The sequence below is a fragment of the Rhinatrema bivittatum genome, chromosome 5 (genome assembly GCF_901001135.1).
Source record: "Rhinatrema bivittatum chromosome 5, aRhiBiv1.1, whole genome shotgun sequence".
Lineage (NCBI taxonomy): Eukaryota > Metazoa > Chordata > Amphibia > Gymnophiona > Rhinatrematidae > Rhinatrema > Rhinatrema bivittatum.
This window is the reverse complement of record NC_042619.1, coordinates 341,287,936-341,314,450: the sequence shown is the minus strand read 5'-3', so window position 1 is coordinate 341,314,450 and position 26,515 is coordinate 341,287,936. Positions and strand designations below refer to the sequence as shown.

Below are 26,515 nucleotides of genomic sequence, written 5' to 3'. Positions count from 1 at the left end.
GGTCCGGTGGCCGACTTGCGGCAGGGTCCTAGCCCCCGAGTGTGAAGGGCTCGGGCGCGGCGTAGAGATAGCCTCGGTCCCGGCGAGGACTTTGCCCCCGAGCGAGACGAGTTCGGGAGCGGCCTAGAGGCAGTGGGTGCACTTCCTCGAGCGCGGCAGTGAAGGTACTCACCCTCTCCCTCCGCAGCCGGAGACCGCCCGGGTCGCAGCCGGGAAGCGCTGAAGACAAGGTAAGGCGTACATCTTTACTGTGGTCTCCGAGGAAGTGAGGATTCGCAGGGCCTGCCTAAGTGGCAGCCCGCCGAGGAGGTCGCCATTTTTCCTGCCTACTCGCCTTCGTTACCTAGCCGCACGTTGCTATAGGCACATGTCGCTAAGCGCACGCGGAAAGGCGCAAGCGGGCTAGGCGCACGCTGATAGGCGCACATTCATATAAGCCGCCGTTGATAGGCGCACGTTATAGGCGCACGATCCTAAGACGCTGTTGCTAGGCGCACGTTATAGGCGCACGCTCTTAAGACGCCGTGGCTAGGCGCACGTTATAGGCGCATGTTCATAAGACCCCGTTGATAGGTGCACGTTATAGGCGCACGTTCATAAGACGCCGTGGCTAGGCGCACGTTATAGGCACACGTTCATAAGATGCCGTTGATAGGCGCACGTTCCTGAGACGCCCGTTCATAGGCGCACGCAGCTAAGCGCAGGTTGATAAGCGCACTCTCATAAGATAAGCGCATATTAGTACGCGATACATATTGCGAAGCGTATGGAGCATCAGAGAGCCCATACGTCCGCAGAGCCGGCACCTCCAGAATCAGGCATAAGAGCTCTAAGCCTCTGCTCAGCATGCAACCTCAGAGCCACTCAGAGTGAGGAAGCAGACTCACTATGTGCCCAATGTGAGGAGGCCACGGGAGTTCCAGGACAGGACCGGTCCCAGCCCAGCGGTTCCTCAGGGAACACTCCGGACTTAGCAGACCGCGGTGAGCAGCCAGGGACCCCGAGAAACCTGGTGCCCCTAAGGCCAGATCCGGCTTTACTCTCCTGGGTGGAATTATTCAAGGGGATCCAAGCCTTTGTCCAGATGCAGTCTGCTCCTCGAATGGGCCTTTCTGTTCCGAATGATCCGGCTCCTGGACCCTTGAGACCTAGGCGCAGCCACTCGCCACCCAGAAGCCCCGCGTATGGGGATTCGGATTGCTCCGAGGAAGATGAGGAGCCCCCCGAGGAGGGAGAACTTCCCTCGGAGATAGAACCATATCGGACCATGAGACGCTTCTTTCGGAAAGAGGATCTTCCAGGCCTGGTCTCACAATGCCTATCAGAACTGGCTATTCCAGGCCGGGACACCCCAGGGGACTCTAACATGAACCCCGTGTTAGAGGGCCTGCGCCAAACGGCTCATCATTTTCCCCTCCTACAAGCAGCACAGCAACTAATAGATCTGGAATGGACTGCGCCGGAGGCCGCATTCAAAGGGGGCCGAGCCTTGTCAGGCATGTACCCTCTGGACCCGGCATCCAAGGAGTTGCTGGCATGCCCTAAGCTAGACGCCATAGTTAACGCAATTGTGAAGCGCACCACAATTCCTGTGGAGGGGGGAGCGGCCCTCAAGGATACACATGACCGGCGAATGGACACCATTCTGAAACAAGCCTTCGAGGTGGCAGCCATGTCCCTAAAAATCGCGACCTGCTGCACCGTGTCACCTGCTGCACCGTGGTGACACGTTATGTTTATCAAAAGCGAGAAACAACAGCCCGGGAGAAGACATGGAATCAGCTCTCGCGTTCCTCACTGACGCAGCCTCCGACCTCGTCCATACAGCAGCCAAGGGAGTGTCATCCTCAGTGGCAGCCAGGAGACAGCTCTGACTACGCAACTGGGCTGCTGACTCTTCCTCCAAGACGCGCCTCACAAGAATGCCCTTTAAGGGATCCCTAATGTTCGGCAGCGATCTCGAGAACTGGGCTAACAAATGGGGTGCCTCTCCATTACCCCGTCTGCCAGAAGACAGGTCGAGGAGGAACCAGCGTTCGTTTTCTAGACCATCCAGAGGTAGAAACTCTCAGTGCTTCAACCCCTACAGGGCTCGCTATCAAGCACCTCGTTCTCAGGCCAGGAACCAGCCCTTTCGGGCTAAGCACAACAAGAGGAGAACCGGCTCAGGTTCTGGTCCCGGCTGCAACCCACAATGACAATCAGCCGACCCATCCGGGGGTAGCAGCCATAGGGGGCAGGCTAACCCTCTTCTACCGCAGGTGGGTCGAGATTACTTCGGACCAGTGGGTCCTCGCCATCATCCGAGAAGGTTATTACCTGGATTTTCTTCGGCTCCCGCCGGACAAGTTTGTGGAATCTCCTTGTTCGCCTCTCAAGAGGACGGCACTAGAAGTTACCTTACAGAGGCTCCTGGCACTAAAAGCCATACTCCCAGTGCCTGCAGAGGAGATGAATTCTGGGCATTATTCCATTTATTTCATAGTACCCAAGAAGGAGGGCACTTTCAGGCCCGTCCTGGACCTCAAGTCAGTCAACCGATACCTACGGGTCCCCAGCTTTCGCATGGAAACTCTACGGCCTGTCAAGAATGCAGTACAGCCAGGGGAGTTTCTCACCTCCCTAGATCTGTCAGAAGCTTATTTGCATATCCCAATCCATCAGGATCACCAGCGCCATTTACACTTCAAGGTCCTGAATCAGCACTTCCAGTTCCGAGCCTTACCCTTCGGGTTAGCCACCGCGCCGCGGATCTTTACCAAGGTCATAGTAGTAGTAGTGGCGGCAGCACTCAGGAAGGAAGGGATTCTCGTCCATCCCTACCTGGACGATTGGCTGATCAGGGCAAAGTCACCGGAGGAGAGCCACTAGGCAACCAACAGAGTTATATCTCTTCTGGAAAGCCTAGGATGGGTAGTAAACTTGAACAAGAGTTCCCTACAGCCTTCTCAGTCACTGGAGTACCTAGGAGTCCGATTCGACACCCAGGAAGACAAGGTCAGTCTGACCGCCAAGAGGAGAGCAAAGCTCCGGAATCGTCTGCAGGTCCTGCTGAGCGCCGGCCAGCCCACAGCTCGGGATTATCTACAGGTCCTCGGCCTCATGGCATCCAATCTGGAGGTGATCCCATGGGCGCGGGCTCATATGAGACCATTATAACGCGCCCTCCTATCTCGGTGGAGCCCACGATCACAGAACTACACCGTACGCCTACCTCTCCCAGCCAGAGTGCGGACTCAGCTGCGGTGGTGATTGCAGCCCGGCCACATGAGCCGGGGGTCAAGAATGTCCTCCCCAACCTGGACCCTGCTCACTACAGATGCCAGTCTGAACGGATGGGGAGCACACTGCGACGAACCCACCGCCCAAGGGCGGTGGAACAGAGAAGAGTCAAGGTGGAACATAACCGACTAGAGGCACGGGCAGTCAGGCTAGCATGCCTTCGATTTGCCTACAGACTTCGCAACAGAGCGGTCAGAGTGATGTCAAACAACGCCACCACGGTGGCATACATCAACCGACAGGGCGGAACCAGAAGCCAACAGGTATCCCTAGAAATAGCCCCTCTGATGACCTTGGGAGGAAGCGAATCTCCAGGACATCTCTGCCGTTCACATCGCCGGGAAGGACAACACCACGGCAGACTTCCTCAGCAGAGAAAGCCTAAATCCAGGGGAATTACAGCTGTCGCCCACAGCTTTCCAGATGATTGTGGATCAGTGGGGGACGCCGGGCATGGACCTTTTAGCAGACAGGTCCAACGCTCAAGTACCCAGATATTTCAGCCGCAGGCGAGATCCACTGTCCCAGGGGATCGATGCCCTGGTACAGCCATGGCCTCAGGGAATCCTGCTATATGCCTTTCCTCCGTGGCCCCTGCTGGGCGCCATTATACACAAGATTCAGCGACACAGAGGCCTAGTTCTTCTAGTGGCCCCAGACTGGCCAAGAAGACCCTGGTACGCAGACATGAGAAGACTACTGGCAGGGAATCCTCTACGCCTGCCTCCATACAGGGACCTGCTGCGGCAAGGTCCCATCCTCCACGAGGATCCAGCTCAATTCTCTCTTATGGTCTGGCCATTGAGAGGGCTAGATTGAAGAAAAGGGGATAGTCTGAGCCAGTAATAGATACACTCCTCCGAGCACGCAAGTTCTCCACATCACTGACATATATCAGGATCTGGAGAGTTTTTGAAGACTGGTGCGACTCTCACAGCACCAATTCACATGCCGCTAAGATTCCTATCATCTTGGACTTTTCTACAAGATGGACTTCAGAAGGGTCTGTCCCTCAGCTCCATCAAGGTTCAGGTAGCAGCGCTGTCTTGCTACGGTCCCAGGAGTGACGGCAACACCATTGCCAAACACCCAGATGTTTCACGTTTCCTGAAAGGAGTCAAACACATTCGCCCGCCACTGAATTGGCCAGTGCCCTTGTGGAACCTCAACCTAGTGTTGGAATTTCTAGCGGGATCCGCCTTCAGGCCCCTTCGAGGCCTGTCTCTCCGTTTGTTAACCTTGAAGATGGTGTTCTTACTGGCTATGTGTTCAGCATGCCGCATCTCAGAGCTACAAGAACTATCCTGCCGTGATCCGTTTCTCAGAATCACTCCAGAAGCTATCCATCTTCGCATGGTTCCTTCCTTCTTACCCAAAGTGGTCTCACACTTTCACCTCAACCAAACCATATCCTTGCCATCTATGGCAGGTTTGAAGAAGTTAGAAGGAGGTCGAATACTGCGTCATCTCAACATCGGCAGAATACTGGCCAGATACTTGGAACTGTCAGAAGCAGTTCGAAAGACGGACCATCTGTTCGTCCTTCACAGCAGGAAGTAGCAAGGGGAAGCGGCCTCACGGCCCACCATTGCCCGCTGGATCAAAGAAATTATCAAGGCGGCCTACGTAGAGGCAGGAAAACCACCACCTCTACAGGTCAAGGCTCATTCCACCAGAGCGCAAGCGGCCTCTTGGGCATAAGGATGCTGTCGCCTGCAGAGATATGTAAAGTGGCGACGTGGTCCTCCCTCCATACCTTCTCCAGATTCTACCGTCTGGACGTCCAGGCCAGGGAGGACACAGCATTTGTGAGGGCAATCCTACAAGGTCCTCGGGCAGCCTCCCGCCCAGTCCGGGAGTAGCTTTTGTACATCCCACTTGTTTTGAGTCCATCTGCTACACGCTAGGAAATGTTGAGATTACTTACCTGATAATCTCCTTTTCCTTAGTGTATGCAGATGGACTCAGCATCCCGCCCGGCTGCCGATATACATGGGGATTCACCGACTCACGGTAAGGCATGTTTTGCTTATAATAGGGCTTCCACCCTGCCGGGTGTCGACTCCTTCCGGTTGAGAACACTGGCGGTCTCCAGCTACCATCAGTTGGTCAGGGTAATCCTGTTCATTTAAACGATCGGTGAGCTACAGCTTTTGCAAGGAAGATTACTGAATTGTTACACTTCCTGTGGGGGTATATGTACCCGTGCTGACGTCAGATCCGTCTCCAACTGCTAGTACGAGCACACTATACCCACTTGTTTTGAGTCCATCTGCATACACTAAGGAAAAGGAAATTATCAGGTAAGTAATCTCAACATTTCCCTGTTTCCTTTTTCTACACCTCTGTTTTCTCTTGCTCCCTCGGATTCTACTCCCCAGACATCCTCCAGATAGGTACACCTCTGTTCCAATTGGTGTATCGTTTGCGAGTGGGGATACCTGATTAACGGTAAACCCCTTATGAGTCATCTTACCATGGATTATCCACTGATCAAGCCGCCTCTATTTTCACTAGTCACAGAATGGAACCTATATCTCATGCTTATAAGTCTCATACATTCTCTGTTCGAGCCTTTCCATTCCTCTCATTTCACAGTTTGGCATTGGAAATTCTTTCCCTCATAAACGTCAGTTCAGCCAACAGGGTCAGTGAGTTACACACCTTGTTACATACTCATCCGACCCTGCGTTCCTCCGTGTCCAAATGGTTTTACATATTCAACTTCATATCCTTTGTAAGGTAAACATTGTATCTCACCTTACTCAGAATATACTCTGCCCATTTTTCCAACACCTCTCTCTCACCAAAGCGAGAGGGTTTTTTCCACTCCTTGGACTGTAATAATGCACTTGCATTCTATCTAGATCGCACTACATTTATTTATTTATTTAACAGTTTTATATACCGCAGTTCAGGTAACATTGTTACTATTCACTTCGGTTCACATTTCAACAATTACAATGACAATATAAAGAATAATTGATAATGTCTTACATAGAACAGGGAGAGTGAAACATGGATAATAACTTACAATGAACAGGGAGATTAACAAATTATATACAAATAGCTTATAAAAACAGAATGTGAAGTAACTGGAGCTGTCTTGGAAAGACCTAGAGTCACTGTCATGACATTCATTCGGAGAAGCAAGTGCGCATGGGAGATTTTTGATGGAAGGATGTTGAGGAGGTGTCAAGGGGAGGAATTCTTCAGTGGTGGTCTGTGAGAGGATAAATGGGTTATGAAAATGCTTGGTTGAACAGCCAGGTCTTAAGTCTTTTTTTGAAGGTGGGTGTCGATTGTTCGAGCCTGAGGTCTGGAGGGAGTGAATTCCAATATAACGGGCCTGCGGTGGAAAGGGCTCTTCTACTTAGTGTTGTTTTGATAGGATGTGCCTGTAGAGTGCCTCTCTGGCCTTGTCTCATTGGTCGGGAGGTAGTGTGAGGCTATAATGGGATCGTGAGCTGAATTGATGTTGAGTTGAGGATGACTTTGTGGATGATTGAGAGGGTCTTGTAAAGGATTCTATATTTGATTGGGAGCCAGTGAAGGTTCTTTAAGGTGGGTGTTATGTGGTCCCTTTTGTTGGATTTTGTTAGAATCCTTGCTGTGGCATTCTGTAGCATTTGTAACGGTTTTAGTGTGTTGGCCGGTAGCCCAAGCAGCAAAGAGTTGCAGTAATCTATTTTCGAGAAAATGATTACTTGTAACACAGATCTGAAATCCTGGAAGTGTAGGAGGGGTCTTAGCCTCTTTAAGACTTGGAGTTTAAAAAATCATTCTTTAACAGTGTTATTGATGAAGCTTCTGTAGTTAAATTGATTATCGATGATGACCCCAAGATTTCTGACCTGTGGGGATAAGACTGGAAGGGATAAGGTGTTTACGTTAGATAATGAGAAATTGCCATCTGGGGTGATGAGAAGAAACTCAGTCTTGTTGGAGTTGAGTATTAAGTTGAGTTTAGTTAGAAGGTTGTTGATGGAAAGAAGACAAGAGTTCCAATAGAGCATGGTATTGTCTAATGAATCTTTAATCGTTATGAGGATTTGTACGTCGTCAGCATATATGTAGTGTGTTAGATTAAGATTGGAAAGGAGCTGACACAGAGGGAGAAGATAAATGTTAAATAATGTTGGAGATAGCGAGGATCCTTGCGGGACACCAAGTGTGGATTTGAAAGGAGGCGATTCTTTGCTCTTAACCTTAACTTTATAGAACCTGTTCTGGAGGAAGGATGAGAACCAGCTGAGGGCGGTGTTTTTGATGCCGATCTCGGAGAGACGCTCTAAGAGAATATCGTGGTTCACTGTGTCGAATGCCGCCGTTAGGTCGAGAAGGATGAGCAGACAGGATTGTTTTTTTCTCAAGGTTCCTGAGAATATTGTCTGATAGTGATAAAAGGAGGGATTCAGTACTTCAGGATTTACGGAATCTTAGTTGAGACGGAATCCTAGTTGAGACTACATTCCAGAGGAATTCCACCTAACTCTTTCCTTCTGTGGCAAGAGACAAGCTGCGAGTTCCAGTGGGCTAACAGACCTATTCCTCCTAATTGACGGTCTATATTTCTCTTCTACCAACAAGCAGGCATTTCACTACAACACTTTGTGTAACCACACTCTGCATCCATCCCAGCCTCAATAGCTACCCTTCGGCCGGTACTGCTTGTACATATTTATCAGGCTGCAACCTGGAGCTCTCTCCATACCTTCGCAGCCATTATTGCTTAGATACGACTAGCCAACATGCTCCATGTTTGGCCAGTCCATCTACTCTTATTCTTTTTGGTTTAACTACCCAACATCCTTCCACCATCCCCTTAAGGGTTTCAGGATGCCCTCCGTCCCAAATTCCACCCCCGTCATTGCGCCTTCGCGCATCTTGGGTGCATTTGGTGCACTCTCAGGCATCCTCAGCTCGGTACTCACCCATATGTGAGGACTACCATCCTGCTTGTCCTGTGAGAAAGCAAATGTTGCTTACCTGTAACAGGTGTTCTCACAGGACAGCAGGATGTTAGTCCTCACGAAACCCACCCGCCACTCTGCGGAGTTGGGTCCGTATACGTTTTTACTTTTATTTTAGTTTTGCTTGCGTTTTTAGCTATAAGATGAGACTGAGGGAGACACCTGTGGTTCGCAGGGCTAATTGCAGGCTAAGCATGCTCAGTGCACTCAGTGTGCCAGTGTCAGTCAAAGCTTTATAGAAACTTTGACAGAAAAGTTTTCTGTACAGGGCTCCATCCTGTGATATCACCCATATGTGAGGACTAACATCCTGCTGTCCTGTGAGAACACCTGTTACAGGTAAGCAACATTTGCTATATTTCTGGAAGGAGCTGGGCTTTATTTGACTGGCCTGGGTCAGGGACTATATGAATCACACCTAGGGCACCAACAAATCTAGCACTGGCCGTGTTAAACAGTGCTTGATCCTGATAGCCAAGGAGTCATTTCTAAGTCCCTTAGAGGCTGTAACTTGTGGATTGATGCCCGCACAGGTTTCAAACCTACTTCTTTTGTTGGACTGTAGCTTTGAGAAATCCTGTGTTTTTGCTCATAGACCAGAAAAATAAAGATGTGAAGGAGATTTTGGTTGGTAGACAATAGAGAGTAATAGAAGTGGAAATCACTCTGAGGAGAGAAAGGTGATTAGTGGGGTGCCTCAGAGATTGGTTCTGGGGCTGTGTTGAGGGAGTGTATAGAAAACTCTCTCAGCCTACCTTAAAGGGCCTGGCAGAGCAGTCTCACCCAGTCCTCATTAAGTTTGAGACCCGTAGGGAGTCCTGGTTGAAGGGAGGAGCCCTTCACTGGAGTGTAAGATCTTAGGGGCTAGAAAGATTAGACAGGCCCTGGGGAAGTTAAAAGCTTGTTCTTCAGTGCTCCCAGGGTTTGTCTCTCTGACTATGGTCATTTCATGAGGAAGTTGTTCCAAAATATTGTTATGTTTTCATTTCCTGTCCTACCAGATCTTAATGATCAAGTATATGCATTCCATTCTGGAAGGGGCAAATACATTTTCTGAGCACCTTTTTAAAGGATTGCAAGCAGATTTCATTTGCTTAGTCAATTCTGTTGAGGAGTGTGGAAAGCAACTGAGGAAAATATTGAGGTGCATATTGAGCTCTATTTGTCAGGCTACTTTTAGACTTGCTTGGAGAAATGGAGGGAACTGAAAATCCTGCTGCGCTGTCTGGCCTCGACATAGTTGGCTAACTTTTTATCCACAAAAAAATTATCTGACTTTCATGGAATTCACCTTAGTACATATGGAGCTTCTATCACCATGTAGAAGTAATACTGTCTCTATTATGGCTTTAGTTGTAAGATTCATGTGGGACTTGTTTTAATTGAAGCCTTCAATCAAGCCTCCGACTGTGTTGTTAAATTTCAACATTGTTCTTTGCTATTTGAGCCCCTGGTTTCTTTTTTGCTGAAATATCTAAACCTGATATATCTTATTTTTACATAGAAAGATAGAAATGACAACAGAAAAGGATGGTCCATCCAGTCTTCCCAGCAAGCTTCCCATGGTAGTATCTGCCGCGCCGTGCAGGTTAACTCCATGTATCAGTCAGTTTTGCTTGATGTGCTTTGCTTATGGATTTGGATGTAGTAGTCCTGTGTTTTTTCCTTAATGTCTGAGCATCAATACCCCAGATTGAATAAAGTCATGGCTCATGTTGTTTGTCCCTGTTAATTTGCCATGATCTCGGGTATACGATACATTGGAATGTATTGCAGCCTTGAGCTCTTACATTTCGTTGTATATATTATTTGTTGATAATTCATGGATTATGGAATCATGGTCCAAATATTTAAGTACTTATTTCATTTCAGTATAGGTTAAGTCATATACTCAGGAGTATTTAACCATTAAAATTCATGGGATCACGTGATGTGATGAGCCTAGCAGACGGGTTTCTCTAGGCTCCGGGTGCCAGCCCCACAACCCGTTAACATCTGGGATTCCCAACCCCCACCGGACCTCTCAACAGCCACATAGGGCAAGGACTTATGTCCATTGTCCGATTCATGCAGAAATCGCCACCAGGAATGGCATCAAGGAGCACTAAAAAAGACAGAGAGAAACCGCGCGGCACTGACCTCAAAATGGCGACTGGGCCCGACTCAGCCGGGGAACCACAAACCTCTCCGATCTCTTTGGCGGATATCAAAGAAACCATCCGTACAGCCTTGGATGAAAAATTAAGCGAAAAATTTGCTGGTATAGAAGAACGGCTGACAAAGGTATGCACGGCTCTGACAGAGATTGCCCCTAGAATAGACACGGCGGAAGGACGCATTTCTGTTGTTGAGGATGATGTGAACGCTAACCTAACGAAAATACTAGCGCAGGAGACCAAAATTAGTGCGTTGGAAAACACACTTGATGATTTAGAGAACCGGGATCGGCGGGGAAATCTTCGATTCATGGGTTTTCCTGAGACGGTGACCGACCACGAGTTGTGCTCACTTCTGGAAAAATGGCTGCCGGAGGAACTAAACCTCCCGACACTGCAAGGCTCCCTAGTAGTGGAATGAGCACATCGCTTAGGAGGGAAGGTGGACAAGCAAAACAAACCGAGGTTAGTCATTGCCAAATTCCTTAATTTCAAACATAAGCAAGATATATGGATGGCTTATCGGAAACACCAAGACATAGTGTACCAGGGGCAGAAAATAAGACTGTTTCAGGACTACTCCAGCCGTGTCTCTGAGCTGCGCAGGGCTTTTTCTCCTGTATGCATGGAGCTCTTTAAAAAACAAATACGATTCTCTCTATTATATCCCGCGAAGTTAAAAATATGGCACCAGGAGAAGATTCTTCTCTACGATACCCCAGATAAAGCGCGTCAATTTCTACAGACTTGTGGCTGATCTGCATCCATGGGGTGCACACTTTATAAGTGGTGGATTTACGACCTGTTTAACATTTGCCAATTTTGATAAGTGGTCGGATTGTTGAAAGATCGCTGAAGAACTCTTTGTTTTGACTCCTTACCATGTTAATCTGGGAAGTTTTGTTAATGCAACCTGAGACAAACTGTGGTATGGCATTGTCAGCACGAGTCTCTCAGATGCCCCCTGCAAGGTGTGTAGATGGGGACGATCTCGACTTTACAAATTTTTTGATTTTCTTTTACTCAGAGGATACCTGGAAGTTGTCCCCTCTCATCAGTTGTTTTTGGTATTCTGCTACTGACTGTGTTCCCCAGATAGGATTGACTTTCCTTCTATATGAACATTGCCAACCAATCATTGATTAGAGGGTGAAGCCTCTACAGGACGCTGACTGGGAACGGATCAGATCCCTTACAGAGGCGATTCCTAGACTTAAACAACGGACAGATGATTTCTCTTCAGGAAACCAGACACGCCACGAATCGTTACGCCCGAATCAAAGAGGTTACCCGAGTCTGCTTCTGATTGAGACGACTGTGGAACTGAGACTTTAGCGCATATATTCCACAACTATAGTAACGGGTGAAAGGGGGAGTACCCTCCTATTATTCCTTGGGGGGTGGGGCGGCGCCTGTACACATATTTCACGTATGATCTCCAAACCACATAGGTGGTGGGGCATTTATACTTTTGGGGATGGGGTATGGGGAATGGGAGTTTCTTCTTTTATTGGGGATGGGGGGGTGGGATGTTATTTATCGCTGAGGGGCTGTGGGTCTAACCAGGTAGGAGGTATGGTTGTTGTAAGCTTTTACTTCAGACAGGTTTATCCTCCTCATTTCATATTTTTGCAGCACATCTTTCAAGGGCCAGGCAGTGGTCACTTTGGGTGGAGCGGGGGGGCTAGGCTGGGGGCCCTCAAGCTTCCTTGCACTGAATGGTTCCAGGAGCTTTGGCTCGTTATTAGTCTGGCATTTCTAGATCATGGGTAAGTTGGTATCCTGGAATGTCAACGGCTTAGGGACGCCTATTAAAAGGAAAAAAATTTTAACACATCTTAAAAGATTGCATACGGACATTGCGTGCTTGCAGGAAACGCATCTTTCTACACAAGAAAGTGCCAAGTTAAAGTGAGAATGGGTGGGTACGTGCATCTCAGCACCGGCTCAAGGGAAGAAAGCGGGGGTGGCAATATTAATAAGCAGGAGTGTTAACTTCACTATCCAAGATCAAATAATTGATGATCATGGGCGCCTCGTCATAGTTATCGGCACCTGGAACCATGTACTTCTCACAATCTGTTGTGTGTATGCACCGAATGAGTATTCCCACACCTTTTTTGAAAATCTACGGACCATCTTGCTAGCACGCTCACAAGGTGTTCTACTCACACTGGGAGACTTCAACTGTGTTCATGACCAATCACTGGATAAGAATCCGCCCACACTCAGAGGGCCAGGGAAAAAATTAAAAGGGATAGCTTATATGTGTCACCAATTGGGGGTGGTGGATATCTGGCGGACTCTTCACCCACACGAGAAGGATTATACACATATCTCCAGAGCCCACCACTCACTTTCACGCATCGATTACATTCTAGTATCACAAAAAGACTTTCATTATATATCACAAGCCACGATAGAGGCACAGGCAATTTCGGACCACTCACCAGTTTCCGTGACTCTCAACACAGATTCCACAGGACCAGAAGCCAGAATATGGCGATTCCCTCTGTACTTGAGGAATAACAGCAATTTTCAAACCTTTTTAAAGGACAAATGGGAAGCCTTCGCTCTACATAATCAACAACATACAGACACGCCCCAACTTTTTTGGGAAACTGCCAAGGTAGTCTTAAGAGGTGAAATCATCTCATTTACTCGTACCTATAAAAAGACTTTGGATAAGGATATTCTACAATTAGGGCAAGACTTACATACACATAAGAAGACACTTTCTGCAGGGCAACAGTTTTCACAGCAGGCCTACTATAAGACCCTTAATCAGCTCAACACCTTACTACACACTAGAGCACAACAACAGTTATATAGAGGGGAACAAAGTCTGTTCCAATTTGGGAACAAGACGGCAAATTGATGGCAAATCTGGTCCGGGCAACGAGACACCAAACTTTCATCCCACAGATGAAAGATAGTAAAGGGACTATTGTTTCCGATAAGTCAGATATTTGTGATGTTTTTAGGGAATTTTATGAACAATTATATACAGACGATACCACGGATCATAATCCCGGTGATTCCCCTTTTTTTCAAAATCTTTCACATACCAGATTAACAACCACTCAACTCCATTATCTCAATAGACCGTTACAACCCATAGAAGTGTTTAATGCTATTGCAGCCGTCAACCCGGGAAAATCGCCTGGGCCGGATGGGTTCTCCTATGACTTTTATAAAATACTAAGGTCTCAAGTGGTGGATCCTCTGGTGCACTTTTATCAAGACGGTCTCACAAAGGGCAAATTCCCCAGGGACTTTAACCTGGCCCATATCACAGTCCTTCCAAAACCCGGTAAAGACTTATTACACCCTGGCTCGTATAGGCCTATATCGTTACTGAATTGTGATTTAAAACTCCTCGCCAAGGTGTTGGCTGACCGCTTAAATGTCATCTTACCTCAACTGATTACCCCATATCAAGTAGGGTTTGTTAAAGGCCGTAAAGCTAATTCTAATATGCTTAAACTGCTTACTGCATTGCAGATTTGTAGCTCTCAAGACACCCCTGCGCTGGTAGTTGGGTTCGACTCTGAAAAGGCATTCGACCGTGTTTCTTGGAATTACATGATCTTTGCACTCCGTAGATTGGGATTTGAGGGTGCCTTTTTAGACTATATCTCTTTACTATATTACAATCCGATATCACGTATCATAGCGAATAAGTCCATCTCTGGAGATGTACGGATAGGTAGAGGGGTGAGACAAGAATGTCCACTGTCCCCTTTGCTGTACATACTATCTATAGACCCGCTTTTGAGGAAAATAGCTGAGAGCCCATCCATCACTGGGTTTGGGGGACCGGACAACACTTTTACAGTTGCGGCTTTCGCAGATGACGTCCTTGTCTTCCTACTTAATCCTCTTGAATCACTTCAGGAAGTGCTTCGTCTGCAAATTTGGTTCGGAACCTTTGCAGGTTTAAAAATCAACCAAGAAAAGTCCGAGGCAATTGATGTCACTGGCGGGGTGCGGGCGATGTGGCCAGGGGCATTCCCATTACGATGGGTTACGTCACACCTAAAATACTTAGGTATTAAGATCCCAATTCAGATAGCGAATCTCTATGGCGTTAACATAAAACCTCTGTTATCGTCCACAATTGAGACGCTAGAACATTGGAAAAATTTACCACTCTCATTAATAGGTAGAATACAAATCTTTAAAATTATTCTTTTACCAAAATGGTTATATGTCTTTCAGATGATACCACTTTGGTTAACCCGCCAGGATACCAGGAATGTTACATCTGCACTCCGTAAATTTCTATGAAGAAATAAAAAAGCTAGACTGTCCATGGACACACTCTACAAACCACCCTCGGTCGGGGGTCTTGGATGTCCGAACCTGGTTTGGTATAATATGGCCTGTAATATTCGACTACTTAGGGATTGGCTATCTGATACATCAGTTTTTGTACCCTGCTCGAGTATAGCCCAATGGTATCGAGTTCCGAGTTTGAATCCTCTGTTACAAGTCGACTATGCATCTATACCAGAGGGTCTCAGGACACACATCTTATTGCAAACCTGCCGCAGAACATGGTCCTGTCTTGGGAAGCTACTCCACATACCACACCGTCTAACTCCACTAATCTCTATTGTTTCTAATCCATATTTCCCACCTGGCCAAACACGTTCAGTGTTCCACAAATGGCATAGCCAAGGCCTTAAGTATGTCTACCAAATGTATGATACAAAGTCACGGCACTTATATGACTTCCACTCCTTGCAGACTCAATATGTCCTGCCTGCTTCTGATTTTTTCTATTATTTACAACTCCGGCACTATCTCCGGCACAACGAGCAATGCTTTTCTCCTACACCTAATTTACTAAAATTACAGGATGTTTTTCACCACACCTTTAATCAGAGCCCTACCATTACATTGTATTATAAAATATTAGCCACGAATGGCACGATGGACCATTTGGTACGACTGCATGAGAAATGGTCTACTTGGCCATTGTTTCGGCTTTCCCTAGAAGATTTTAAACAATTGTTTATTACATTAACGACCGTGTCTGACAACATACTACTTAGAGAAACCAATTATAAATTTTTCTGGCGTTTCTACATACCTCCAGTACAAGCACACAAATTTAAGCTTACTACTTCAGCGACCTGTGTAAAATGCCAATCCACCAGGGGAACCTATGAACACTGTTTTTGGGAGTGCCCCAGGGTTTACCACTTCTGGCAAAACGTCAGGGATTTATGTTCTCAAATGCTCCATATTCACTTGCCTGTAGACCCCAATTTGTGGCTGTTTGGGTCATCGATCTCTTTGGGTAAAGAATCCGATAAACAAGTTATGTTTTTCATTCAAAGGGCTGGGCTCCTGGGGAAGAAAGTTATTCTTAAACAATGGTTAGATAGAAATCCGCCGACCATAGAGTTCTGGTTCCAGCAACTACTTAATACTAGTGCTCTAGAGTACGCAGTAGCGAGAAATACATCCCAGAAGAAAGTAGTGGTAATGGAGGGCATCTGGGAACCACTCTTTGTCTATCTACAACCAAAAACTTCTTAATTGTTAGACACGTCCATGATAGCGATGTGATTATACACTGGTATCAGTAATTTCTTGATTATTTTATTGGTGACCTATTAGCAACCTGAGGTTGTTGCGACAATATTTGTTTTTTTTGGGTGTAGCTGTCCAAGGCCTACTCCACACAGGGGTTGTCCTCTAATCACACCAGGGGACATGCTTTGTTCTGTGATCCATCAGGGTTCTGAGATCTCGTTGGTGTTATTGCTGTACTCGCTGCCCACTCTGTTAACATACTCAGACCTGCACCATGGTAGCTGTCCCATGTGTATAGACCGTGTTTGTTAAACCGCAATGTTTTGTCCACGGTGACTGTAATTGCTGTTTACCTTGCTTCTTGCTAGATTATTCTTTCAAGTGGTAACTGCTGCATTTAACATTATTGACTTAGACTCAACTATCCTCAGTGATAAGGGGACCTAGGGGGAAGGGAGGGGGGAGGATCAGAAAAAGAAGGGGGGAAAGGGTTTTTTTTTTTTTTTTTTTTTTTTTGCTGAGCAAAGGAAGCACTCCTAAGGCAATGAACAAAAATGTAATCAACACCGTGCATTACGTTGTTATATGTTGGTTGTTATGTGTTATTTATTAGGTGTTACTGTTTTTGCATATGGTTATGCCTTACCTGTCTATGAGAACCTCCGAGTGATGTCACTTGAAGTGCATTCTTTATGTACTCGAAATAATGACTGTTAAGTTTGAAAACCCAATAAAAAGTTATATCAAAAAAAAAATAAAATTCATGGACCTTCAAATATATCATAATGCCTTACGTCATATATATGTTTAGTCTAGTTAAATGATTTGTTTTGCTTTACTATTATTCAACTATTATATAATTAAAGTTGGAAGCATTTATCTCTCTCTATTTTATTAGCAGAAAAGCACCTGATTATTTCTAGCTTCAGTGCATAAGTAAAGAAACTTTTATAGACATTAGTTTGACTTCAGTTTGATTTTAAAAGGCAAGACTAGCATTGTACCATTTTTTTTTATTTGTACTTCATTGCCAAGAGACTTAATGGCCAGATTTTCTTACTACTGAACTTATCTTATTAAAGCTGGCTTTCTGCCAATGCTTTCTGTACTTATCTTTAATGTATGACTATCTTCCAGGCCTGATGGCTGCAAGTGTTCAGTGAAAAGAAAAAGTGGAAAAAAATACAAGTTATGTTTAATGTTCTTAAACAGGAACACAGGGGTTCAGAGGTTATTGTTTTCATCTTTCTCACAGGACAAGCAGGATGGTAGTTCTTACATATGGGTGACATCATAGGATGGAGCCAAATCACGGAACACTTTTGTCAAAGTTTCTAGAACTTTGACTGGCCCCTACTGGGCATGCCCAACATGGCACCAACCCTGCAGCCAGCAGGGGTCCCCCTTCAGTGTTCTTTTTTCCATGCAGCAGTAGCCACGCGGCTAAGGAGCTCCACAGATATTCCTGACAGGAATTTTCTTCACGGAATTACTACAACTTTTCTTACTCCACAGGGGTCCCTCCTTAAAATTTTTCAAGCCGTGGTACTCTGGTAAGTTTTCTACCCATTTTCGGTTGATTCCCATCGAGTTAGGCCCTTGCGGCCTACTGGCCGTCGACTGTACCGCGGTTCAAAATTTTCATGGCCATGTTGTCGGGGTTCCGTCGGTGCCCGGACTTCAATCACAGCATGTCGATAACGTACCCTCATAAGGTCTGTGTAATGTGTCTCGGATGTGAGCACGATGTCCTGACCTGCACCAAATGTGCCCTAATGGCACCAAAAGGTTGCAAGGCCAGAATGGAGAAGATGGAACTTCTCCATTGTGCTCAGACCCTGACGCCGTCTATTGCATCGATGTCGTCGGAACCGGCACAGTCAACTTCGTGCCAGTATCGACCACCGACCGGTGACAGTCCGGCTCTGGAACAGAAGATGTCGGATCGGTGACAGTCCAACATCGATGACATCTCGGCCTTCAACCACCTCTACTCTCCCTCAGGACCAAGGGGATCACAGAGAGAAACATCGCCACCGACATGGGAAGTCTCGGACCATCGAGGGAGCAAAATCATCGACCTCGCTATAGTCTGAGCCGCCGTCGAAAAAACCCCGTCCAGAAAAGGCACAGACCTTTTCGGCGACCGGGTCACCAAGGCAACCCTCACCCGAAAGGGGATCGGGAGCCGCGACTCTGCCTTTACCGGTGGTCCCTCCCGCTATGCCTCTGTCTCCTTCTTCTGTTCCAGAGCAGGGGCTACTTGTTCCAGGTCTCCGAGAAGAACTGGACCGCTGGTTCAGGAGGCCGTCGACAAGGCGATGCATCGACTCCAAGTTCCTCTGGCACCGACACTGGGTACCGATCATGGAACCGACCACTGACCCGATTCCGGCAGTGTTGGCACCGCTGCTCTCGAGGATGGAAGTGCTCATTGCCGCTTTTCCACCGATGGATCCCGAGTCACCGATGGCTCCGGTGCCCTCTCCGCTTACCTTGTCATCGGGAGGAGATACACCGTTCCGCATCCCTCCATCGGGAGTACTACCGATGCCTCGGCCATCGATGCCGATGCGTCTGTCGGCGCCTCCAATCCATTCATCGGTGCCTCCAATTATTCCTTCGATTCCTTCGGAGCCTAGACCAGGACCTTCAGGGATTCCACCGTCCCATTCCCCTCTGGCTCCTAGAGGGACAGGTGCTGATCCCTACGATACCTGGACTGATGATTCTTCACAAGACACCGATGACCTGCCTTCACCTTCTCCTACTGAAAGCAGAAAGCGTTCTCCTCCAGAGGAGCTTTCCTTCGTAAATTTTGTGAAGGAGATGTCTGAATTGGTTCCCTTCCAATTACAGACTGAACAAGATGACAGGCATCAAATGATGGAGCTGTTGCAATTCCTGGATGCTCCCAAGGAAATAACCTCCATCCCTATTCACCATATTCTTCTGGATCTCCTCAAAAAGAACTGGGAACACCCTGGCTCTGTTGCTCCAGTCAACAGGAAGGCCGACACCACTTGTTTGGTACAATAAACTCCAGGTTTTCAAAAACCTCAATTGGTTCACCAATCTGTGGTTGTAGAATCTGCCCAAAAGAGGGCAAAGAGATCAAAACCCTACACTTCCTTTCCCCCAGGCAAGGAGCAAACATTTCTAGATATCATTGGTCGCCGGGTCTTCCAGGGCTCTTTCTCATCTCCCGAATCGCCTTTTATCAGCTGTATATGACTCAATATAACAGGTTCTTATTTAAGCAGATATAAGACTTGACAGACTCCCTGCCTCAGCAATTTCAAGATCAGCTCCAAACCCTAGTAAACAAGGGTTTTGAGGCAGGCAAGCACAAGATCATCTTACGATATCTTTGACACTGTTACCAGGGTATCTGCAGCTGCTATCTCTGCAAGAAGATGGGCCTGGCTCAAGTCTTCAGACCTTCGCCCTGAAGTGCAAGACAGATTATCCGACCTGCCCTGTGTAGGAGACAATCTGTTTGGTGAGCAGATTCAACGAACAGTGGCGGAACTCAAGGCCATCACGAGATCCTGAGACAGCTCTCTCTGATGCCTTCTGAGTACTCCTCAAAACAGCCTTTCCGAAAAGACACGAAGAAGTCCTTCTTCTGTCCGAAAAAATTCTACCCCCACTCGCTCTACGAGACCATTTCAAAAACCCCAGTCTCGTCAGATACGAAAGCAAAAGCTGCAAGCACTTCCTCAGCTGGGCCCTGCTTCCGTTTTTTGACTCCTGCATAGAGAGCAGCAGCCAGCTTCCACTGCCTCACATACCAGTGTGAGGTCGATTGTGCCGTTTCAACAACAGATGGCACTCAATCACCTCAGACCAGTGGGTCCTAGCAATAATCGCTCAAGGTTATCATCTCAACTTTCTCTCCATCCCACCGGACTCTCCACCTCTACCGACGTGGAGAACATAGAGTCACTCCATCTTTCTGGAACAGGAGGTCTCCCTCCTTCTCCAGTCCAGGGCAATAGAACCAGTACCCTACTCTCAGCACGGCCTAGGGTTCTATTCCCGGTACTTCCTAATCCCCAAAAAATCGGGAGGCGTTCGTCCAATTCTGGATCTACGTGCCCTCGACAAGTACCTCCATCAAGAAAAGTTCAAAATGGTAACCTTGGGTTCTCTTCTTCCTCTTCTACAAAGAGGAGACTGGCTCTGCTCTCTAGACCTCCAGGACACGTACACTCATATTGTGATAACTCCATCTCATCGCAAATACCTGAGATTTCTGGTAGGCCCCTAGCACTATCAGTACCGAGTGCTTCCATTCGGCCTCGCGTCTGCACCACAAAATGTCTCGTAGTAGTTGCAGCCTTCCTCAGGACTCAAGGTGTTCACGTCTACCCCATCTAGACGGTTGGTTGATCAGGGCTCCCACTCAGCAAACTGCTCTGTCGACCCTACATCTTACCTTACACGCTCTGATTTCGCTAGGATTTCTCATCAACTATGACAAATCCTACTTAGTCCTATCTGAAACCTTATTGTTCATTGGGGCAGACTTGGACACCTTGCAGACAAAAGCTTTTCTACCTCGACAACAAGCTCTCACTCTCGTCTCTCTCGTACACCAGCTGCTTTCTCATCCTATTGGGATACATGGCGTCCTCAGTACAGGTCACCCCAATGGCCCACCTAGCCATGAGAGTCATGCAGTGGACTCTAAGGTTACAATGGAATCAATGCATTCAGCCCCTGTCGACCATTGTCCACGTCACCGACTCACTCCATCAGTCTCTCGCCTGGTGGAAAAATCAGATCAATCTCCTCCAAGGCTTGCCCTTCCAGGCTCCAGACCCTCAAATAACTCTCACCACCGATGCTTCCAACCTCAGCTGGGGAACCTATGTGGCCAATCTGCAGACACAAGGAACTTGGTCTCCAGAAGAAGCCAAACACCAAATGAATTTCCTGGAGCTTCAAGCAATCAGATATGCTCTCAGACTATTTCAGGATCGCCTCTCCAACCAAGTCATCCTGATTCAGACGGACAACCAGGTGGCCATGCGGTACATCAACCAACAGGGAGGCACGGGCTCCTACCTCCTGTGTCAGGAAGCTGCACAGATATGGGGGGAGGCCCTCTCCCACTCGATGTACCTCAGGGCCATCTACTTGCTGGGAGTGGACAATGTGTTGGCAGACAAGCTAAGTCACACATTTCAACCACACGAGTGGTCTCTCAACCCCTCAATAGCGGACTCAATCTTCCAACATTGGGGTTACCCTCAAATAGACCTCTTTGCATCACCTCAAAACCACAAAGTAGAGAGTTTCTGCTCTCTCACTCGCAGCTAGCACTATTAGCCAAGAGATGCATTCTCCCTCTCATGGAAAACCGGTCTCCTATATGCATTCCCTCCACTTCCACTTCTCTCAAAGACTCTCGTGAAGTTACGTCAGGACAATGGAACCATGATCCTGATAGCACCTCACTGGCCACGCCAAGTGTGGTTTCCAATACGTCAGGATCTCTCCCTTCGCAGACACATTCCCTTGGGAAAGGACCAGTTTCTGATTATGCAAAACGACGGGTCCTGCGTCATCCCAATCTTCAAGCTTTGTCCCTGATGGCATGGATGTTGAAAGGTTAATCCTTCAGCCTCTTAACCTTTCTGAATCAGTTTCCCTCAGACTGATTGCTTCACGGAAGCCGTACACGAGAAAATGTTATTCTTAAAAATGGAACAGGTTTCAGTCATGGTGCGCTTCTCAATCCCTTGACCCCTTTACCTGTCTAATCACGAAGTTTCTGGACTATCTCTGGCACTTGTCGGAGTCAGGTCTAAAAACTTCCTCCATCAGAATGCATATTAGTGCGGTGGCCGCCTTCCATAAAGGTGTCTGAGATGTTCCAATATCAGTACAACCCTTTGTAACACATTTTTTGAAGGACTTGCTTCACCTCAAGTCTCCACTGCGTCCTCCGGCCCCTTCTTGGGACCTCAACCTGGTTTTGAGTCGGCTCATGAAACCACCATTCGAGCCTCTCCAATCCTGTGAACTTCGCTATCTCACATGGAAAGCAATTTTCCTTTTGGCAATCACTTTGGCTCGCAGAGTTAGTGAGTTACAGGCCCTAGTTACCTATCCGCCTTACACTAAACGTCTGCAGGACCGAGCAGTATTCCGCACTCACCCTACGTTCTTGTCTAAGGTAGTGTCAGAGTTGTCTAAGGTAGTATCAGAGTTTTCCCAGGCCCCATTCCAATCCAGGAGAGCAGGCTCTGCATACCCTTGACTGTAAACGGGCTCTAGTGTTCTACCTAGACCGTACAGCTGCCCACAGGAAAAGCACTCAATTGTTTATCTCTTTCCATTCCATCAAATTGGGGCAGCCTGTGGGTAAACAGACTCTGTCCTCCTGGTTAGCGGACTGCATATCCTTTTGCTATCAGCAAGCAGGCATTCCATTTCAAAACCGTGTTAAAGCACACTCTTGTTAGGGCCAAGGCGACTTCAGTAGCACACCTATGCTCTGTGCCGCTTCCTGACATTTGCAGGGCTGCCACCTGGAGTTCTCTCCATACCTTTACAGCCCATTATTGCTTGGACAAGGCCGGAAGACAAGATTCCATCTTCGGCTAATCTGTCCTGCATACCCTATTCACATTTTGACGTACCAACACCCTTCCGCCTGCCCAGTAGGGTTCAGGATGCCCTCGACCAAATTTCACCCCAGTCCTAGTGTCTTGCACACCTGGGTACATTTGGTGCATACTCTGACATCCTCAGCTCGGTACTCACCCTTGTCCTGTGAGAAAGCAATGTTGCTTACTTGTAACAGGTGTTCTCACAGGACAGCAGGATGTTAGTCCTCATGAAATCCGCCCGCCGCCCCGCGGTGTTGGGTTCGTAACGTTTTGTTGTGTTATTTTTTTGGCACTACCTGCAGCTATCAAATAAGACTGAAGGGGGATCCCTGCTGGCTGCAGGGTTAGTGCCATTCTGGGCATGCCCAGTAGGGGCCAGTCAAAGTTCTGGAAACTTTGACAAAAGTGTTCCGTGATTGGGCTCCATCCTATGATGTCATCTATATGTGAGGACTAACATCCTGCTGTCTTGTGAGAACACCTGTTACAGGTAAGCAACATTTGCTTTCTGTTTTTTAGAGGTACGGAGGACCTTAGACACTGTTACAAGGGGCACATCCCAGTTTATAAAAGTATGTAGATAAGCATAAATTTTGTCCTTACTACCTGTAAATTCAGATATGTACAGAGACTAGTAGTAGGTTATAAAAGCCTCATAGATTTTCCCCAGCATCATAGGTTAAACCACCTAAGGACGTTTTAATAGCAGTGACAAGATAGAGGAAGTAAGCTAGTAATTTGTTCGCTTTATTCCCTTTATCATAAAATAGTTGCTTAAATTTGTTTAGCGTGTTACCCACTTTTTGAGAAATGATAGATTTAAGGGTATCTATTATAAAGCACAACCTCCTGAAGATGAATAGAACGGTGTCTCTTGAATAACAACTCGGCCTTAATCAATTCTATTCTGGATATTTCTTTAAACTCTCTGGTGTTACTTATTCTGGCTGTATTTAAGGCAATCAACATCCTCTCAGGGTGGCTTTAGCTGCCATCCAAAGGACATCCTCTGAGAAATCCCCAGTATCATTATGCTAAGAATATTCTTTGATAGCATCTCCTAAAGAAGATTAAGCACGTTCATCATGCTAAACCTCATCCTAAATTCCTCCAAGACTGAAATCCTACTCATCTCGCCTGAGAATAGCATTCCTAACAATAATCTTCCTACCAACCTACCCACCACACAAGTTAGAGACTTAGGAGTGATCATAGACAACCGGCTGAACTTCAAGGCTCACATCAACAAAACAACCAAAGACTGTTTCTTCAAACTCCAGGTACTAAAAAGAATTAGACCCCTTTTCCATGCTCACGACTTCAGAACAATTATCCAAGCAATCATTTTCTCGAAACTAGATTATTGCAATTCTCTATTGCTAGGTCTTCCTTCATCCTACTCCAAACCGTTGCAGATGGTTCAAAACTCAGCAGCCAGACTACTAACAGGCGCCAGGAGAAGAGATCATATATCGCCCATACTGAAAGAGCTTCACTGGCTACCCGTACACTTCCGAATTTTGTACAAAGCCATATCCATCATATTCAAAACAATACATCAACTCACCACCCTTGATCTGCAAATCCCAATCCAAATTTACAACTCGTCAAGACCAACCAGAGACGCTTACAGAGGCTCACTCCTAGCACCCCCTGCGAAAACGACCAGACACGCTACCCTAAGAGATCGTGCCACTTCCACAGCTGGTCCCCTCATTTGGAACTCCATTCCTTCAGATCTCAGACAGGAGCCCTGCCTCCTAACTTTTAGAAACAAACTTAAGACTTGGCTTTTCAAGCAAGTGTTCCCGGACACAATCTAACGACCCCACTATCACCTCCTCAAAACTACCAGTCTTCAACCATGCATTGTATATAGCACTTAATTTGTATATTGTTTAACCGCTACTATTCTATCCTTTCTCTTCCTCCTTCTCCCAGTTCTGCTACCCCTGTTATATGTAACTGCACCTTCTGACACACAGTTCCAGTTTGATGTATATACTGCACCCCTGTTTTATGTAAACCAGCAAGATATGTTGTCATGATTGCCGGTATATAAAAACCTTAAATAAATAAATAAAATAAAATAAATTTAACAATCATCTAATCTCCAACTTGTGGAATTCTGAACTCAGATATCCAGATTGCATTTAAATATAACAGGGACATGATACAACCATTGAATAATGCCAATTTCCTGGCGTGTAGCCAGATGGACTCAGAACAAATGGGATAGTATCCGCGTGCTAGCAGTTGGAGACGGATCTGACGTCAGCACGGGGGCGTATATATCCCCACAGGAAGCGTAGCTATTCAGTAATTTCCGTCTCCAAAGCAGTTTGAAGTGCCTGCACGCTAGTTGAGCGTGCTTTCCAAGACTACTTTAATTTTTCTCCGTGGCCTCTGCTAGGCGCTGTCATCCGCAAGATTCAGAGACACCGGGGCCTAGTCCTTCTAGTGGCGCCAGACTGGCCAAGACGACCATGGTACGCGGACATGAGAAGACTACTGGCAGGGGAGCCCCTTCCCCTGCCTCCTCTCTGGGACCTTCTACATCAAGGTCCCATTCTTCACGAGGATCCGGCTCAATTCTCTCTTACGGTATGGCCCTTGAGAGGGCTAGATTGAAGAAGAGGGGTTACTCGGAGCCCGTGATTGATACCCTCCTCCGAGCTCGCAAGTTTTGTACATCCCTCACATACATCCGGATCTGGAGAGTATTGAAGCATGGTGCGACACTCACGGCACCAATCCTCATGCAACCACAATCCCTATTGTGTTGGATTTCCTGCAGGATGGCCTTCAGAAGGGTCTCTCCCTCAGCTCCATCAAGGTTCAGGTGGCTGCGCTGTCTTGCTATGGTCCCAGGAGGGATGGCAAGACCATCGCCAAGCACCAGGATGTTTCTCGCTTCCTGCAGGGAGTCAAGCATATTCGTCCACCACTGAAGTGGCCTGTACCTTTGTGGAACCTCAACCTTGTTTTGGATTTCCTTGCGGGATCTACCTTCAGACCCCTTCGGGGCCTGTCTCTTCGTTCCCTCACTTTGAAGATGGTATTCTTGCTGGCTGTATGTTCAGCCTGCCGCATCTCAGAACTACAAGCATTGTCCTGCCGTGATCCCTTTCTCAGAATCACTCCAGAGGCTATCCATCTTCGTACGGTTCCCTCCTTTCTACCTAAGGTGATTTCACAGTTTCATCTTAATCAAACCATATCCTTGCCTACCACGGCGGGTCTGAAGAAATCTGAAGAAGGGCGTTTGTTACGCCATCTCGACATTGGCAGATTGCTGCCCAGATATTTGGAACTTACACAAGACCTACGAAAGACGGACCATCTGTTCGTCCTGTACAGCGGGAAGAAGCTAGGTGAAGCGGCCTCACGGCCCACCATCGCCCGCTGGATTAAAGAAGTTGTCAGAGCAGCGTACGTAGAGGCCGGGAAGTCTCCGCCTCTACAGGTCAAGGCTCATTCTACCAGAGCGCAAGCAGCATCTTGGGCAGAATCCAGGATGCTATCGCCTGCGGAAATCTGTAAAGCGGCGACTTGGTCTTCCCTCCATACCTTCTCCAGGCATTTGCGAGGGCGGTACTACATGGGCCTCAGGCAGCCTCCCGCCCAGGCTGGGAGTAAAGCTTTTGTACATCCCATTTGTTCTGAGTCCATCTGGCTACACGCCAGGAAATGTTGGGATTACTACCTGATAATCCCCTTTTCCTTAGTGTAGACAGATGGACTCAGCATCCCGCCCAGCTGCCTGCGTACATGGGTATCACCGATTCAAGGTAAGCCATGTCATCTGTTTCCATAAGAGCGTACACTCTACCAGGTGTCCACGCCTTCCGGTTGGGAATGCTGGCGGTCTCCAGCTACTGTCAATCGGTCAGGGGAATCCTGTTTCACTTTTTAACTGAGCGTCAGTACACAC

At 47.3% G+C, this 26,515-nt stretch overlaps 1 protein-coding gene across 1 annotated transcript in view; it reads left to right on the top strand.

Moving 5' to 3' along the window:
- The window catches only part of LOC115092958 (E3 ubiquitin-protein ligase HERC2-like), a 2,733,734-nt gene that overhangs the window by 582,926 nt on the left and 2,124,293 nt on the right, over positions 1-26,515 (top strand).